The sequence below is a fragment of the Muntiacus reevesi genome, chromosome 16 (assembly GCF_963930625.1).
Source record: "Muntiacus reevesi chromosome 16, mMunRee1.1, whole genome shotgun sequence".
NCBI classification, from domain to species: domain Eukaryota; kingdom Metazoa; phylum Chordata; class Mammalia; order Artiodactyla; family Cervidae; genus Muntiacus; species Muntiacus reevesi.
Window position 1 is genome coordinate 3,111,941 of NC_089264.1, and position 19,777 is coordinate 3,131,717.

General features: G+C 40.6%; 1 non-coding gene across 1 annotated transcript; it reads left to right on the forward strand.

The window, feature by feature from the left end:
* The first annotated feature begins 18,582 nt into the window (after nucleotides 1-18,582).
* LOC136148152 (small Cajal body-specific RNA 18) lies at nucleotides 18,583-18,665 on the forward strand. The gene has a single exon (XR_010659448.1). It is a non-coding gene; the product is annotated as a small Cajal body-specific RNA 18 (non-coding RNA).
* Nucleotides 18,666-19,777: the final 1,112 nt, after the last annotated feature.

Consider the following 19,777-nt stretch of genomic DNA (forward strand, 5'->3'; position numbering starts at 1 on the left):
ACAGGGGCTCTGAGACAGTCAGAAGGGTGGGGTGGGGAGAGAGAAGGGAGGGAGGGGACATGGGTGTACCTATGGCTGATTCTTGTTGATGTATGACAGAAAACCACAAAATTCTACAAAGCAATTATCCTTCAATTAAAAATTAGATGCAGAGAAAGCCTTTGACAAAACTCAATACCCATTTATGATAAAAAAGAAAAACTCTCCAGAAAGCAGGAATAGAAGGAACATACCTCAATATAATAAAAGACATATATGATAAGCCTACAGCAAATATTATCCTCAATGGCAAAAAACTGAAAGCATTTTGTCTAAAATCAGGAACAAGACAAGGGTGCCCACTCTCACCACTACTATTCAACATAGTTTTAGAAGTCTTAGTCACAGGGAGAAAAAAAAAAAAAAAGAAATAAAATGTACCCAGATTGGAAAAGAAGTGAAACTCTAACTGTTTGCGGATGGCATAATCCTCTACATAGAAAACCCTAAAGATATCATCAGAAAATTACTAGAGCTAATCAATGAATATAGTAAAGTTTCAGGATATAAGATTAATACACTGAAATCCCTTGCATTCCTATACTCTAACAATGACAAAGCAGAAAGAGAAATTAAGGAAACAATCCATTACAATGAAAAGAATAAAATACTTAGGAATAAATTTACCTGAGGAAACAAAAGACCTATATATAAAGAAGCATATAACACTGAAGAAAGAAATCAAAGATGACACAAATAGATGGAGAAATATACGATGTTCGTGAATTGGAAGAATCAATATAGTGAAAATGACTATACTATCCAAAGCAATCTATAGATTCAATGCATTCCCTTTTCAAGCTACCAACAGTATTTTTCAGAGAACTAGAACAAACAATTTCATAATTTGTATGAAAACAATAAACCTCAAATAACCAAAGCAATCTTGAGAAGGAAGAATGGAACTGGAGGAGACAAACTACCTGACTTCAGGCTCTACTACAAAGCTACAGTCATCAAGACAGTAGTATGGTACTGGTACAAAGACAGAAATATAGATCAATGGAACAAAATAGAAAGCCCAGAGATAAATCCACACACCTCTGGACACCTTATCTTTGACAAAGGAGGGAAAAATATACAGTGGAGAAAAGATAATCTCTTTAACAAGAAAGTGTAGTTGCTCAGTCGTATCCGACTCTTTGTGATCCTGTGGACTGTAGCCCACAAGGCTCCTCTGTCCATGGGATTCTCAAGCAAGAATACTGGAGTGGGTTGCCATTTCCTTCTCCAGGGGATCTTCCAAACCCAGGGGTCAAACCTGGGTCTCCCGCATCACAGGTAGATGCTTTACCCTCTGAGCCAAAAAGAGGTGCTGGGAAAATTGGTCAAGCATGTGTAAAAGAATGAAGCTAGAACAATTACCATATACAAAAACAAACTCAAAATGGATTAAAAATCTAAATGTAAGACCAGAAACTAGAAAACTCTTAGAGGAAACATAGGCAGAACACTCTCTGACATAAATCACATCATGATCCTCTATGACTTACTTTCCAGAGTAATAGAAATAAAAACAAAGATAAACAAATGGGAGCTAATTAAACTTAAAAGCTTTTGTACAACAAAGGAAACTACAAGCAAGGTGAAAAGACAGCCTTCAGAATTGGAGAAAACTGTAGCAAGCAAAACAACTGACAAAGAATTAATCTCCAAAATATACAAGGAGCTCATACAGCTCAATACCAGATAAATGAATAACCCAATCAAAAAGTGGGCAAAAGAACTAAATACAGAAGCTAATAAACACATGAAAAGAAGTTCAACATCACTTATTATTAGCGAAATGCAAATCAATACCATAATGAGGTATCATTTCACGCTGGTCAGAATGGCCATCATCAAAAAGGCTGCAAACAATAAATGCTGGAGAGGATGTGGAGAAAAGGGAACCCTCTTACACTGTTGGTGGGAACGCAAACTGGTACAGCCACTATGGAGAACAGTGTGGAGATTCCTTAAAAAACTGGGAGTAAATCTGTCATATGACTCAGCAATCCCAGTGCTGGGCACATACGCCAAGGAAACCAGAACTGAAAGAGACACTGTACCCCAATGTTCACTGCAGCACTATTTACAGTAGCTGGGGCATGGAGGCAACCTAGATGTTCATCGACAGGCAAACGGATAAGGAAGCTGTGGTACATATACACAATGGAATATTATTCAGCTGTAAAAAGGCCCGCATTTGAGTCAGTTCTAATGAGGTGGATGAAACTAAAGCCTATTATACCTAGAGAAATAAATCAGAAAGAGAATCACAAATGCTATATATTAATACATATATATAGAATTTAGAAAGATTATAATGATGACCCTATATGCAAAGCAGCAAAAGAGACACAGACATAAAGAACAGACTTTTGGACTCTGTGGCAGAAGGTGAGGGTGGGACAGTTTGAGAGAATAGCATTGAAACATGTATATTACCATATGTAAAGTAGATGACCAGGACAATTTCAGTGCATGAAACAGGGCACCCAAAGCCGGTGCTTTGGGACAACCCAGACGGATGGGGTGGGGAGGGATGTGGAAGGGGGTTCAGGTTGGGGGGACATATGTGTACCCATGGCTGATTCTTGTCAATGTATGGAAAAACCATCACAATATTGTAAAGCAATTATCCTCCAATTGAAATTAATTACTTAATTTAAAAGAGAGAGAGAGAGCAAGTATTAATGAAAGCCTAAAGTCAAAGCAGGGGAGAAAAAAAAGAGAGAGAGAGAGAGAGAGAGAGATTGTAGAGAAATTTGAAGCCTCTGGTACTTAATACCAGACGGAAACATTAAACACAAGTGAGTTTCTAGCCAGACTAACATAACAACTCACACGCTGGAAACTGCTCTGTTGTTGTTCAGTTGCTAAGTCATGTCTGACTCTTTGTGACTCCATGAACTGCAGCATATATCAGGCTTTTGTTTCTTTCACTGTCTCCTGGAGCTTGCTCAAACTCATGTCCATTGAGTCAGTGATTCCATCCCACTATCTCATCTTCTGTCTCCCCCTTCTCCTCCCGCTCTCAATCTTTACCAGCATCAGTCTTTTCCTATGAGTCAGTTCTTTGCATCAGGTGGCCAAAGTATTGGAACTTCAGCTTCAGCATCAATCCTTCTAATGAATATTCAGGGTTGATTTCCTTTAGGATTGACTGGTTTGATCTCCTTGCTTTCCAAGGAACTTTTGAGAGTCTTCTCCAGCGTCACAATTTGAAAGCATCAGTTCTTGGTGCTCAGCATAGTTATCTGATATATCTTGTATGGCTTTTAACAACAACAACAAAATTACATGGCATGCTAAAAAGCCAGAAAAAGCAGTCTGAAGAGGCAAGACAAGCATCAGAGTCAGACTTAGATATGGCACAGATGTTGATATTATGAAACAGGGAATTTGAAATATCATGATGAATATGTTAAATGCTCTAATGGAAAAAGTAGAAAACATGCAAGAACAGATTGGTAATATGAAGAGAGATGGAAAGTCTAAGAGATAATCAAAAGAAAATTCTAGAAATAAAAAACACTTAGAAATGAAGAATGCCTTTAATAAGCTCATCAGTAGACTGGACATGAGGAGATCAATGATCTTAAGATAGATTCACAGAAACTTTCCCAAACAAAATGCAAAGAACAGAATAACACATCCAAGAAGAGTGGGGCAATTTCGAGAGGTGTAGCACATGTGTAATTGGCATGCCAAAGAGAGAAGAAAGAAAAGATGGAGCAGAAGAAACATTTGAAGTTATACTTGATAAGAACTTTCCAAAAGTACTGACGGATAGCAAATCAAAGTTCTAGAAAGCTCAGGGAATACCAACTGGTTGTATTCCCCCAAAGGGGCAGGTGTGACAATCCACTGAGTAAGAACAAATAAAGCTTTAGTTTCCCTTTATATATTTTTTAATTACAAATATTTTGGAAAAAAGCTTTATAATATTATCTATATATTGACCTTGGTGCCCTCCTTCTGTCTTTAGACTAGGACTAATTTCCCTGTAATCAGAGAGTTATTTGAGGTGAAAAATATGGTTCTCTGACACAGGGGCTTCATAAGAGAGTGATCCTGTCTCTTTACTTTAGTTATATGGTACCACATTGATATTTAAGTGTGACTTCATGACTGATAAAGGGATTGTGATAGATGAAAAATGGTTTTAACTAAAGTAGCTCTCATAATGTATACACACAACTTTAAAAGATAATTCTAAGAAACGAGGCATAGTAGTGATACTAGTGAAGCAAGCAAGGAAGGAAGAAGACAGCAGAGCTGAGCATCATTTTTCTTAGTAAGAGCTCTTTTCATAGTTAAAAATATGTGTTATATAATTCAAAGCAGCTAAGAGACCAGAATTTAAATGTTCTTAACACACATAAAAACATGATAACTTTGTGAGGTGATGGAGGTATTAGCTAACTCTAAGATGGTCATCACATTGCAATAGATAAAAGTATACGGTTATCAGGCCCCTGCTGCTCACTGATCAAAGCTCAATACTCAAGAGAGAGACAAATGTTTGTAGAAGGTAAAATTACTTTTAGTCAGAATGCTGGTAATCTGGGTAGACTCAGGGTTCTTCAAAATCATCTCTGAAGATTCTATTGGGCCATGAAAGTTTTCAAAAGACAACAGGGAGGTGATCTCAGCTAATCACTGAGATGGGGGGGGGGTCAGAGTTGTCACCATCCCCCACTGTGTATAAGGTTGTCACTTCTTGTGGTCTTCTTTAGATGTTATCTTGTTCATACAGTTTATGAGATTACTGAAGAGGAAGATGGAGAGTAGACCCAGTCATCTGTTAGTTAATTATTCTTCATTTCTATTTCTTTGATCTATGGAAAAAACCAACAGGCAAGGTATTGTGTGATCAAAAGATATGAAAGGTGTTCTTGGGCTGGAGATGAACAGAGCATGGGAGGTCCTTGGTTTAAGGTTAGTGACAAGACAAAAGTGGCTTCCTGCAGAGAGCTCTTTCATACCAAAAACTGCTTACAAAATCAATTGCACATCTTAAACTCACACAGTGTCATATGCCAATTATAACTAAATAATTAAAAAAAAGAATCTTTTGGTCAATGTATTATAAGATGAAAGCACAGCAGTCTAATTAGATTTTATAAACTTGGACAAAATATTCAAAATTATCAAGTAAACTCTTTAAAATATGTTTTCATGTCTATTATCATTCATAATTTAACTTACTCTAAATGTACAATGTACATTTTTTTATATTATGCCTTTGCAATGCTCTGTTTCAACTATCACAGTAATGAAATCACAAGTACCCATATAATCCCAACTGGCTATAAAATCCATAATGCAGAAATATGAATAATTCCAAGATATTTGACAATATTAAGAATTTTGTGTTAATTTTTCTATGTTAATAATGTGGTTTATTTAAAAAAAAATACATATCCTTTAGAAGTACATATTGAAATATTTACAGGTGAGTTATGGTACCTAGAATTTGTTTCAAAATAATTTAGGGTAGTGGTCAGGGGGAGTGTATATATAAACCAAAATTTTTATGAACTGATAAGGATTTAAATGGTTGAAGAATATACAGGGGTTTGTTTTGGTATTCAGTCTACTTTAGTATTCAGTCTACAACAGAATGGGATAGGCTAGAGATTTCTTCAAGAAAATTGGAGATGTCAAGGGAACATTTCATGCAAGGATGGGCATGATAAAGGATAGAAACTGTAAGAATCTAACAGAAGCAGAAGAGATTAACAATAGGTGACAAGAGTATACAGAAGAAGTGTACAAAAAAAAAAATCTTAATGACTCAGATAATCACAATGGTGTGGTCACTCACTTAGAGCCAGGTTTCCTGGAGTGTGATGTGAAGTGGGCCTCAGGAAGTGTTACTACAGACAAAGCTAGTCGAGGTGACAGAATTCCAGCTGAGCTATTTAAAATCCTAAAAGATGATGCTAAGTGCTGCACTCAATATATCAGCAAATTGGAAAACTCAGCAGTGACCACAGGACTGGGAAAGGTCAGTTTTCATTCCAGTCCCAAAGAAGAGCAATGCCAAAGAATGTTCAAACTACCACACAACTGTACTCATTTCACATACTAGCAAGGTAATGCCCAAAATCCTTCAAGCTAGGCTTCAGAGATATGTAAACCAAGAACTTCTAGATGTACAAGGTGGGTTTTGAAGAGGCAGAGGAACCAGAGATCAAACTGCCAACATTCATTGGATCATGGAGAAAGCAAGGGAGTTCCAGAAAAAACATTTGCTTCTGCTTCATTGACTACAATTAAGCCTTTGACTGTGTGAATCATAACAAAATGTGGGAAATTCTTAAAGAGATGGGAGTATCATCTTACCTGGCTCCCGAGGAAACTGTGTGCAGGGAAGAAACCATGGTTAGAATCAGACATGGAACCACTGACTGGCTCAAAGTTGAGAAAGGAGTGCGACAAGTTTGTATATTGTCACTCTGCTTATTTAACCTGGAGCCCAAGTCTGCTGTGGAAGCCAGCTTGCAAGGAAGGCATCCTCGCCCCCCCCACCCCCACCCCCCAGCCCCTCCCCTGTGCTGGACTTGAGAGCCTGGGAGGAGGAAGGAGACCCTGGCCATGCCCACACAGGCCCCTCATCCAACCAGGCCCTGACGCTGAGCATCAGGACTGGCTTGGGACAGAACGGGGAGACAGCTTCCAAAAGTTAGGCATAATCAAGACAATATACAAGGTGAATGACTCTAGGCAAGAAAGTGATGAGATGGATTGTGCTACATATCTGGGTTTGCACTGCAAATCTGCATATTTGGGTTAGGGACTCAGCCTTCTACTTTGCAGCAGCTTTTGTGAGTTTGAAATATTCTGGGCTCTTAACCAAGTGTGCTTTTCTACACCATGGTAAGGGGTGTGTGGACTTGGCCATAAAAGAGTGCAGCCCTGCGTGACTCTTCCAGGTTCAGGGGAAAATGGCTGGAAAGTGTGGGGGCTACGACTCTGTAGCAGTGCTTTGAACTGGCAGATTCATTCAACTTAATCCAAAGAGCAGCTATGCTTCTGTGTTCCACGTTCCTGTTGCATCTGCCCAGTGGGAGTCCACCTTCTGTCTGGGTGAGCACTCCTTTCCTCAGACTATTAGGCTCGGCGCAATTAGAGAATGTCCTGTCATCTTCTAAAGTAGCAAACACAGCCACAGCTCACAAAAGCAACGTGTCCCAGATGATAATCCAAACGCTACATCTGATTTTTCATCTCTCTCCATCTGAAGTCTTTTTCTTGGAGCAGATTATTGACAGCAGGAAGAACTGTAATCTGTAATCTCTCCATATTGGATGTTACTTTTACCTTAAACTTTGTGTTCTATTGCTTTTGCTACAAGTTAAGAATGTTGCCTATAGTCCAAAATACACAGGATAACCCATTCTCAAAGTTTTGACCTTTAACGTTGTAACAATTTTCCATTCACAGAGAAATAAAAATTTGCAGAACAGAGAGTAGCATTTGTCTTGTTGGACTTTTATAGGAACATTGTGAACAGATCTTTGTGCGCACCAGCAAGAACAAAGGGATCTGACACCAACAAGCTTGCAACAACCAACCACGCCCCACACCTTTTAGTTTAAAAGAAGCCTGAATTCTAACTCAGGTAAGATTGTTCTTTGGGACACTCATCCACCATCCTGCCTTTCTGCGGGCTTTCCAAAGTCACTATTCCTTGTCTCCCAACAAATTTTCTATAGATGTATTGGCCTTTTTCATGGGGAGCAGGAAGAGCTTGGACTTGGTAATGGAAGTACCTGGTCTCTTTTACCCCTTTCTCCTGTCCTCCTATTTCTTCTTTCCCAGCTTGTTATTTTTCTAGGTTTTCTGGTCCTTCCTGTGTTGATAGGAGACAGCAGAGGGGAGAGGTAATGGGAGTTAGGATAAGAGGTGAGAATCACAGCAATCCATCTAGTTTCTCCTCCAAACATTCTCCGTAAAATTATTTGACTGCCCATTCTTCTGCTTTGTCATATTTCTGATGTGAGGGAGGGAGTTTAACATTTTCATAAATGAACTGGCTGTTTCATTTGAAGTTTACCACTTCCTTGAAGGCAGAACCACCTGTACTGTGATGCTTCATTCAAAAGCCCCAGTTTAATAAACTGTTACAACTGTGTCCTGGAGTGTTGGTCTTTTAGTCAGTCTGAGTTGCTGTAACAAAGTGCCCTGGCCTAGGTGGTTTAGAAACAATAAAATTTACTTCTCACAGTTCTGAAGACCTGAAGTTCATGATCAGTATGCTCAACTGTTCAGGCTCTGAAAGGACCTCCTTCCTGTTTGCAGACAGTCAATTTTATTTTCATCTCACACGGCCAAAAAGCAAGAGAGCACTCCCAGGTCTCTTTTATAGGAACACTAATCTCATTCATGAGTGCTCTTCCATCATAACTTAATAGTTTTCCGAAGGCCCCACTTCTTAATACCACTATATTGGGAGTTAGATTTCAACATATGCATTTTGGGACACCAATTGCCAGTCTCCAGCAGTAGGTGTTTATGAGACTTTCATTGCTCGCCACATGACTGGTCAATAGATGGAGAGGCAAGTCACTGGGACAAGGGATTGTGACTTTATTTGGAAAGCCAGCAGGCTGAGAAAACAGTGGACTAGTGTACCAAAGAAGCATTCTTCCTCAGTTAGAATTCAGGCTTCTTTTAGACTAAGAGGGGAAGGGGCACAGTCAGTTGTTGCAAACTTCCTGGTGTTGGAATCATTTGTTCTTGCAGCTGTCCACCGAGGTCAGGTCACAACTTTCCTGTTATTCTCTGTTTTGCAACTTTAAAAAAATCTCTGTATGAATGGAAAAGGTTTATACCGTTAAAAATCAGAGCCTTGAGAATGGGCTATCATGTATATTTCAGGCAGTATTCTTAACTTGTAGCAAACGCAATAGAACATACAGATCCGACAAGGAGTCAGATTTGTTCTTCCCTACTTGTAAATCAGGAAGAGAAGTACAGCATGAACCTATTTGCAAGAATAGAGATGCAGCATAGGAAACAGATGTGTGGACTGGGGGTAGGGTAGAGAGGGGGATAAATGAGGAGATTAGGACTGACACGTGTGCAATGCCATGTATAAAATAGATAGCTGCTGGGAATCTGCTGTATTACACAGGACACCCAGCTTGGTCCTAGAGGGACAGGGTGGGGGTTGGGAGGAAGGCTCAAGAAGGAGGGGATATACGTATACATAGAGTTGATTCACTTCATTTTACAACACGGTGAAGCAACTCTACTCCAATAAAATTTTTTCGTTAAGAAAAGAAAAAAGAAAACGGTGAGCTATAGAGTGGCTGATAGTCTGAGGTCTCAGACTGGGTGGTCTGGAATGCCCTATCTAGGGTACAAGGTTTGAGCAGAGATGTGAGAATAATGGGGAAATGAACCACGCTAACACGAGGAGAGGACAGCAAAGTGAAAACACCATATGAAAAATATGTTGGAGGGAGACCCAGAATACCAGTGAGATGGATGGCGCAGGGAAGGAAAAATGCAGGAGGTAGACACTGGAGAGAAAAGTAGCAGTTGGATCACGCAAAGCTTTAAGGAGCAAAGCAGGGTGTTTAGATTTTGTCTTAAGCATGGCTGCAAATATTTAGGGTGTTAAGCAGTAATTTACAGAATCTTATTTATTTTCCCTGTGAAAAACTAATAAACAGAAACCATAATTGAATAGAGTTGAGAGGCTAGAAAATGAAGCTCTCTGAGTCCTGTAAGGATGGGGAGCCAGACAGTAAGGGAAGGTCTCCCCTTCTTTCCTGACAAGGATTCAGCCAGTGAAAAGCCATGGACACTGTTTATGACAGTCCCCTCCACCCCCTACATCTTTATCTCCTGTGTGAAGGAATTCTCCTATTCATCTGTGCTGGGGACTTGCAAGTGGCCTGCCATAGTTGCAGATCCCAAATTGCAATTCTCTGCCAAATCCAAAGAAACCATCTTTGCTGGAGAAATATCTGGAAACACATTTGCTTTAGGTCGACATTTTGGGGCACAGATGAAGACAAGAGGAGACGCCCAGTGGCTCTGAGGCTGGCTGGCTTACAGGAGTGGTACCCACGCTGAGCCCATTGGGCTCCCTGATTTCTCATCAACTCAGGAGCTTGAAGGTATGCCCTCCTGTATTCAAGCTCATGCCCTCTTGCTTTCTTTGTGTTTGGACCTCCCCAGGCTTTACTCAGGACCTATTATATTTTTCTAGCACTCATTTGGCACTTTGGTCTGATCTGAGATCAGATTCTTTCATGGAAACTGGTTGAAATTGTCTTTGGCATATCCCCTTTGGAACAAGGGCTGTTTCTCTGAAACAGCTGTTTTTTCTCTCATCAAACTTTCTTCTCCCCCTTAAACTCTCCATTCTCTTTCCTTTTGAACTTGCCAGAACCCATCCCTTTAAAATGAAGCTTTCTGAGGATCCAGGGGCTAAAATCTAAATTTCTTATGCTCCATGGACTAAAGCTGAACTGTGAGCCATACTCAAATATTTTTTCCCAAATAACCCCACATTCTCCCAGATTTGGTGAGGAATTTAGTATAGTCATTCAAATGTATCAACCTGGTTGATCCGACTTACATCAGCTGGTTTACATACTTTTTGGTGAAGGCCAGGTCCAGCATTCAATGAAACCACTAATCGGGAAGGTCCAGAGGGGTCTCTAGAATTATACCTGATAGAAAAGTTGCTAGCTTATATTATCAGGCTCAGGCAACTGTTAAGTGAGTTCATCACATTTTTCAAAAATCATGACTATTACAATGAACCTCAAATTATTTTTAAAGAAAATTCTGATCTTCCTTTGGATGTTGGTTCCACCCAAGTGGCTTTTACCTCTATGTTTATTTGGGGGCTGAGCTGAGACCTTTCATTTCTTGTAAAAAGAACAAGGACGCAATAAGAAATTATGTCCACTCCATATTCAGTTAATCCAGCAAAGCAACTTTCTCATCCACTAGATGTGTTTCCTCAGAGGAAGACCACCATGAATGTTAATCTTCAAATCCAGCAGAGAAAATCTCCTGGATGAAACCAAAACTCTCCTAGTTTTTGCTATTTCTGCAAAGAGCTAGGACATGGGAAAACTGACTGTTACAACTCTAAAGTGCCTTCAGCCCTTAGAGTTTCCAGCATCCTCCCAATTCTAAGGATGCTAAGGAATGAGGCTCTGCAGGGGCTCATCTCAATCCTAACTCTTAATTGGTTTGGAGAAACATTTCACCAGATTGGGGATGAATCTCTTTCAGTCCTAGCTGATGTGAGAGCCACACTCCTGGTGATCAACCCCATCATTGTAAAGCAGCCCCAGCCTCGGAGTACTAAAACAGCTCCAGTAGTGGGGATTTCTAATGAACCTAAAGAGGATCCTGTCTCTGAACCTAATCCCTTTTGTTTTGATTGTTTAAGAGAAATATTCCCCTTACTCCTTAGTTATTCTGCCCCTATCTATTTATTAGGCTAACTGGAACACTATCAGGCTGGAATTTCCTTCTCCCAAAGAGGGAAGTATTCTAGAAATTAACAGTAATCATCAAAACAACCAATCAAGTGAAATAAATGATCCTTTGACACCTTTTATTTGCTCCATCTGTGAGGTGACTCAGTGGTAAAGAATCTGCCTGACCATGCAGAAGATGCCATAGATGTGGGTTCGTTCCTTGGTCCAGAAGATCCAATGGAAGGGGAAATGGCAACCCACTCCAGTATTCTTGCTTAGAAAATCCCACGGACAGAGTAGTGTGGTGGACTACTGTCCATGGGGTCGCAAAGAGTCAGACATGACTGAGCAACTGAGCACATGATCATTGATCATTTGTCTTCATTGAATCAGTCACCACCCTCCTTATGGGCAAAATCTCCAAGTGATATTACAAAATTTACAGCACACTTCCCATCGTAATTCAATTTGTTATTGTTGTTCAGTCATCAAGTTGTGTCCAACTCCTTGTGCCTCCAGGGACTGAAGTACACTAGGCCTCACTGTCCCTCACCCTCTCCTGGAGTTTGCCCAAGTTCATGTCCATTGAATCAGTGATGCCATCCAACCATCTCACCCTCTGTTGCTCTCTTCTTCTTCTGCCTTCAGTCTTTCTCAGCATCAGGGTCTTTTCCAATGAGTCGGCTCTTCCCATCAGATGACCAAAGTATTAGAACTTCTTCCAGTTAATATCTAGGGTTGATTTCCTTAGATCCCTCAAGATCTCATCCCAGAATTAGTTAATACCCTATAGGATAAAGAACCGTTTAAGGCATAAAGTATCCTTTAAGGCAAAAACTAGCTGCTGAACAACCATTGACAGGAGGATGTTGGAATCCACCAAAAAAAGATACCCCATGTCCAAGGACAAAAGAGAAGCTGCAACAAGATGGTAGGACAGGTGAAATCAATTATAAAACTAAGCCTAACACCTGCCAGAGACTCTTGGAGGGCACAAACAAAACCATGTGCACACCAGGACCCAGGAAATGCAACAATGACCCCCACCAGGGACTGAACCAGACCTGCCTGAGTGTTTGAGGGTCTCCCGCAGAGGCATGAGTCAGCAGTGGTCTGCTCCAAGGACAGGGGCACTAGCAGCAGCAGTCCTGGCAGGCAGAGTGTGCGGCATAAATCCTGGGAAGGTCTCCGTTAGTCCCACCATAGAGCCGCCAAGCAGATGATCCACAAGCTGGAGAACAGCTAACCAAAGAAGTTCTCGCTGCAGGCCCTACAACAAACTTCCCAGCCTGGGACCTGGCAAAGGGACTAGGAATTCTCAGGGAATCTGACTTTAAAAGTCAGTGGGATTTGATTACAGAATTTCCACAGGACTGGGGAAACAGACTCTTGGAGGGCACAAGCAAAATCTTGTGTGCACCAGCACCCAGGAGAAATGAGCAGTAACCCCACAAGAGATTGAGCCAGACTCACCTGTGAGTGTCCAGAAGTCTCCAGTGGACAGGTGAGTGAACAGTGGCCGGCCACAGGATCAGGGGCGCTGGCAGCAGCAGTACTGGAAGGTGCAACACGTTGGCACAAGTCCTCTTGGAGGAAGTCCCCATTAGGTCTAACAAGGACTATGACCTTTCCATGGAGACTACAAGACTCCAGGACTGGGTTTCTCAGGTCAGTTTACAGGGAAGGAGTACAGCCCCACCCAGAAGCAGATAACTGGATTAGAGATTTACTGAGGATGGCCCTGCACACCAGAGCAAGATTTAGTTTTCCTCACAGCCAGTCCCTTCTATCAGGAAGCTTGCACAAGCCTCTTACCACATCTATCAGAAGGCAGTCCAAATGAAAACCACAATTACAGAAAACTAACCAAAATTATCACATGGATCACAGATTTGTGTAACTCAATGAAACTATAAGCTATGCCATGTAGGACTACACAAGATGGATGGATCTTGGTGGAGAGTTCTGATGAAATGTGGTCCCCTGGAGAAGGGAATGGCAAACTACTTCAGCATTCTTGCCCTGAGAACCCATGTAAAAGTGAAAGTGAACAGTATGAAAAGACAAAAAGACATAACACTGAAAGATGAAAGCCCCCAGGTCAGTAGGTGCCCATTAAAACTAGAGAAGAGCAGAGAAATACCTCCAGAAAAAATGAAGAGGCTGAACCAAAACAAGAAGGACACCCAGTTGTAGATGTGTCTGATGGTGAAAGTAAATCAAATGCTGTAAAGAACAAAGCTGCATAGGAAACTGGAATGTTAGGTCCATGAATCAAGTGGTCAAACAGAAGATGGCAAGAGTGAACATCACCATTTTAGGAATCAGTGAACTAAAATGGAACAGAATGGGCACATTTAATTCTGATGACGACTATATTTATTACTGTGGAAAAGATTCCCTTAGAAGAAATGAAGTAGCCCTCATAGTCAACAAAAGAGTCCAAAATGCAGTACTTGGGTGCAATCTCAAAAAAGACAGAATTATCTGGGTTTGTCTCCCAGGCAAACCATTCAATAACACAGTAATCCAAGTTCATGCTCCAACCACTAATGCTGAAGAATATCAAGTTGAATATCTCTGTGAAGATCTATAAGACCTTCTAGAACTAACATTGAAAAAAGGTGACCTTTCATCATAAAGGGCTGGAATGCAAAAGATGAAGGTCAAGAGATACCTGGAGTAACAGGCAAGTTAAGTCTTAGAGTACAAAATTTTAAACAGGGAAAAGGCTAATAGAATTTTGCCAAGAGAATGCACTGGTCATAGCAAACACCCTCTTCAAACAACACAAGCGACAACTCTACACATGGACATCACCAGATGGTCAATACTGAAATGAGACTGACTATACTGATTACATTCTTTGAGGCTGAAGATGGAAACACTCTATACAGTTAGCAAAAGCAAAGCTGGGAGCTGACTGTGGCTCAGATCACAAGCTTCTTATTACAAAATTCAGACTTAAATTGAAGAAAGTAGGGAAAACCACTAGGCCAGTCAGGTATGGCCTAAATCAAATCCCTTATGATTATACAATGGAAGTGACAAATAGATTCAAGGGATTAGATATGATAGAGTGCCTGAAGAACTATGTACAGAGATTTGTAACATTGTACAATAGGCAGTGACCAAAACCATCCCAAAGAAAAAGAAATGCAGCATGGCAAAATGGTTATCTGAGGAGACCTTACAAATAGCTGACAAAGGAAGAGAAGCAAAAAGCAAAGGAGAAAGAGAAAGATAAATCCATCTAAAAGCAGAGTTCCAAAGAATAGCAAGGAGAGATAAGAAAGCCTTCCTAAATGAACAATACAAAGAAATAGAGGAAAACAACATAATGGGAAAGACTAGAGATCACTTCAAGAAAATTAGAGATACCAAGGGAATATTTCATGCAAAATGAAAGTGAAAGTGCTCAGTCCTGTCCGACTCTTTGCAACCCCATGGACTATAAAGTCCACAGAATTCTCCAGGCCAGAATACTGGAGTGGGCAGCCTATCCCTTCTCCAGTGGATCTTCCCAACCCAGGAATAGAACTGGGGTCTCCTGCATTGCAGGTGGATTCTCTACCAACTGAGGTATCAGGAAAGTCCGGTTTTATGCAAATATGGGCACAATAAAGGACAGAAACAGTATGGAAGCAGAAGATATTAAGAAGAGGTAGCAAGAATACATAGAAGAATTATACAAAAAAGGTCTTAATAACCTGGGCAACACGATGGTATTGTCACTTACCTAGAGACAGACATCCTGGAATACAAAGTCAAGTGGGCCTTTTTACTGAGAACAAAGCTAGTGGAGGTGGGGAAATTCTAGCTGAGCTATTTAAAATACTAAAAGATGATGCTATTAAAGTGTTGCATTCAAAATTCCAGCAAATTTTGGAAACTCAGCAGTGGCCACGGGACTGGAAATGCTCAATTTTCATTCCAATCCCAAAGAAAGGCAATGCCAAAGAATGCTCAAAGTACCACACAGTTGCACTCATTTTACATGCTAGCAAGGTAATGTTCAAAATCCTTCAAACTAGGCTTCACAATTTGTGAGCTGAGAACTTCTAAGGGACAATCTAGATTGAGAAAAGACAGAGGAACCAGAGATCAAATTGGCATTAACTGAATCACAGAAAAAGCAAAGATATTTCAGGAAAACATTTCCTTCATTGACTACATTAAAGCCTCTGACTGTGTGGATCATAACAAACTGTGGAAAATTCTTAAAAAAGATGGAAATACCTGACCACATTACCTGCTTCCTGTGAAACCTGTATGCAGGTCAAGAAGCAACAGTTAGAACCAGACATGGAACAATGGCCTGGTTCAAAATAGAGAAAGGAGTACCTCAAGGCTGTGTAATGTCACCCTGCTTATTTAACCTATATGCAGAGTACACCATGCAAAATGTCAGGCTGGATGAAGCACAAGCAGGAATCAAGATTGCCAGGAGAAACATCAATAACCTCAGATACAAAGATGACACCACCCTAATGGCAGAGAGCAAAGAGGAACTAAAAGCGTCTTGATGAAGGTGAAAGAGGAGAATGAAAAAAACTGGCTTATAGCTCAGTGTTCAGAAAGCTAAGATCATAGCATCCAGTTCTACCACTTCATAGCAAATAGATGGGGAAAAAGTGGAAACAATGACAGATTTTATTTTCTTGAGCTCCAAAATCACTGTGGATGGAAAATCACAAAATCACAAAATTAAAAGATGCTCGTTCCTTAGAAGAAAAGCTATGAGGACCCTCCACAGCCTATTAAAACTCAGAGGCATCACTTTGCCCACAAAGGTCCATATAGTCAAAACTATGGTTTTCTCAGTAGTCATGTATAGATGTGAGAGCTGGAGCATAAAGAAGGCTGAGCACAGAAGAATTGATGCTTTAGAATACTGGAGAAGACTCGAGAGTCCCTTGGACAGCAAGGAGATCAAACCAGCCAATCCTGAATGAAATCAAGCTTGAATATCATTGGAAGGACTGATGCTGAAGCTGAAACTCCAGGATTTTGGCCCCCTGACGGGACAAGCAGACTCATTGGAAAAGACCCTGATGCTGCAAAAGATTGAGGGTGGGAGGAGAAGGGGGTGACAGAGGATGAGATGGTTGGAAGGGATCACTGACTCAATGGATACGAGTTTGAGCAAACTCCAGGAGATGGTGAGCTACAAGGAAGTCTGGCGTGCTGCAGTCTATGGGTTGCAAAGAGTCGGACACGACTGAGTGACTGAACAACAACAAAGGCATAAAGTTCACAGTATAAAATTACAGGTCTCAAGGCCTCTTATCCCTTGTACAAACTCTATAACTTTTCTATTTTACCAGTGAGAAAATGTAAGGGCCAAGGATGGAGGTTTGTCTAGGGCTTCTGAGTGGTAAAGGACATTGCTATCCTTTGACACTTAATTTTTTCCAACCTCATTTGTTACTGACATCCAATCCCACTGGAAGTAATTTTTTCACTGTAAATTATTTGTGCAGTGCATTCTTCTGGATGCAGTTGATGAAACTCGTCAATATTTTTTTTGCCTTCACTTGGGAAGAGAAACACTCATCCATATACTGAAAACTAATAAAATGCTTTAAATCCATTATACATTCTCAACTGAAACAAAAAGGTACAACCTGAAAGTTGAGAATTATGTTTATTTTGTGAACATACTAAACTTAAGCCCAGAAGACACCCTGTTAGATAGCCCCAAGAGACTGATCTGAAGACGTAAGGGATGAACCAGGATATATACATGTTTCTGAAAAAAAAAAAAGAAAGAAAAAATCAAAAAACAAAATAACTACCCCTCCCCCCCAAAAAAAAACAGGTAGTTGAAATTCATAAGATAATTGCTAATGAAAGAAAACCAGACATCTCAAGCTAATAAGTGTAACACTTTTCTGTGAGAGGGAAGACACCAGTCTAGGCACCCTGAAATCATTCCTTTGATGTGCACTTTAACTCTCTAGGGCCAGGGTCAGGCTTTTCTCCATCCTGAATCCTCTCAAGATGCACATCCTGGGGTTGCTGCAGTGACTGATAGTTTGAATATTAAAACATCCCTTTGTTTACTGATGTAGCAGGCAATATTTTTCATTCACAACATCAATTAAAAAAATGAAAAGGAAAGAAAAAGAAAAAAGTACAAATATAGAATCAGACCTACCTGGGGTGACATGCCAACTCCTATCTTACAAGCTCTGTGATCTTGGGCATGTTTATTAATCTATCTAAGCCTATTTCTTTGTGTATAAAAGAGGATAATGATACTATGTATGTGTAAGTTGTGGCTCACTCTTTGCGATTCTATGGGACTATAGCCTGCCAGGCTCCTCTGTCCATGGAATTCTTCTGGCAAGAATACTGGAATGGTTAGCCATTTTCTTCTTAGGGGATCTTCCCGACCCAGGGATCAAACCCAGGTCTCTGGTATTGCAGGCATTTTTTCATAATTTTATGCTTCAGACTTACTTCCTCTTATTTAGTGCTTCATACTTAATGCACAATGCTTGGAATAATTGTGTTTTTATATTTATTTCCTATGTTAAGAATGATGTTTTTAAATTTATTTACTTTTTAATTGAAGGATAATTGCTTTACAGAATTTTGTTGCTTTTTGTCAAACCTCAGCATGAATCAGTCATGAAAGTGAAAGTTGCTCAATCGTGTCTGACTCTTTGCTACCCCATGGACTATACAGTCCATGGAATTCTCCAGGCCAGAATACTGGAGTGGGTAGCCTTTCCCTTCTCTAGGGGATCTTCCCAACCCAGAGATGCTACCCAGGTACCGCATTGCAGGCAGATTCTTTACTAGCTGAGCCACAAGGGAAGCCCAAGAATACTGGAGTGGGTAGCCTATCCCTTCTTCAGCAGTTCTTCCCAAACCAGGAATTGAACCAGGGTCTCTTGCATTACAGGCAAATTCTTTACCAACTGTACTATCAGGGAAGCCCATGACAAACCTAGACAACATATCAAAAAGAAGACACACTGCTTTGCCGACAAAGGTCCGTCTCGTCAAAGCTACAGTTTTTCCAGTAGTCCTGTATGAATGTGAGAGTTGGACTATAAAGAAAGCTGAGCTTCAAAAAATTGATGCTTGGTCGATGATGACGTGACCACTGCACAATCTGAGTTCTGGGAACTAGGTGATGGAGCGTGTTCTGAGAATGGACTGAGATCGAAAAAAAAGAAAAATAAAATTGATGCTTTTGAACTGTGGTATTGGAGAAAAGTCTTCACAGTGCCTTGGACTGCAAGGAGATCCAACTAGTCCATCCTAAAGGAGATCAGTCCTGGGTGTTCATTGAAAGGACTGATGTTGAAGAGGAAGCTCCAATTCTTTGGCTGCCTGATGCAAAGAGCTGACTGATTAGAAAAGATCCTGATGCTGGGAAAGACTGAGGGCAGGAGGAGAAGAGGATGGCAGAGGATGAGATGGTTGGATGGCATCATAGACTTGATGGACAGGAGTTTGAGCAAGCTCCAGGAGTTGGTGATGGACAGGGAGGCCTGGCATTCTGCTGTTCATGGGGTCGCAGAGTTGGACACGACTGTGTGACTGAACTGAGCTGAACTCACTTGTTCCACTTGTCTGAGTTATCACTAAGGGAAGCCTGTTCATATTGCTCTTAGACATTTTAAACTACCTAATGGACAATTTCCTGGTGTCTCAGATGGTAAAGTGTCTGCCTGCAATGCAGGAGACCCGGGTTCGATCCCTGGGTCAGAAAGATTCCCTGGAGAAGGAAATGGCAATCCACTCTAGTACTCTTGCCTGGAAAATTCCATGGACAGAGGAGCCTTGTAGGCTACAGTCCATGGGGTTGCAAAGAGTCAGACACGACTGAGTGACTTCACTTCACTTCACTTCAATGGACAATTCAAGGTCTGGAAAATGAATTTCATATAACTTCCTCTTCTATTATACAAAAGAAACCTGTATGCAGCTCAAGATGCAACAGTTAGAAGCAGACCTGGAACAACAGCCTAGTTCAAAATTGTGAAAGGAGAACTTCAAGGCTATATATTGTCACCCTCCTTATTTAACTTATATGCAGAATATATCATGCAAAATGCCTGGCTGGATGAATCACAAGCTGGAATGAAGATTTCTTGGAGAAATATCAATAAACTTAGATATGCAGATGACACCACCCTAAATGGCAGAAAGCAAAGAGGAACTAAAGAGCCTCTTGATGAAGGTGAAAGAGGAGAGTGAAAAAGTTGGCTTAAAAGTCAGCATTCAAAAAACTAAGGTCATGGCATCCAGCTCTATCACTTCATAGCAAATAA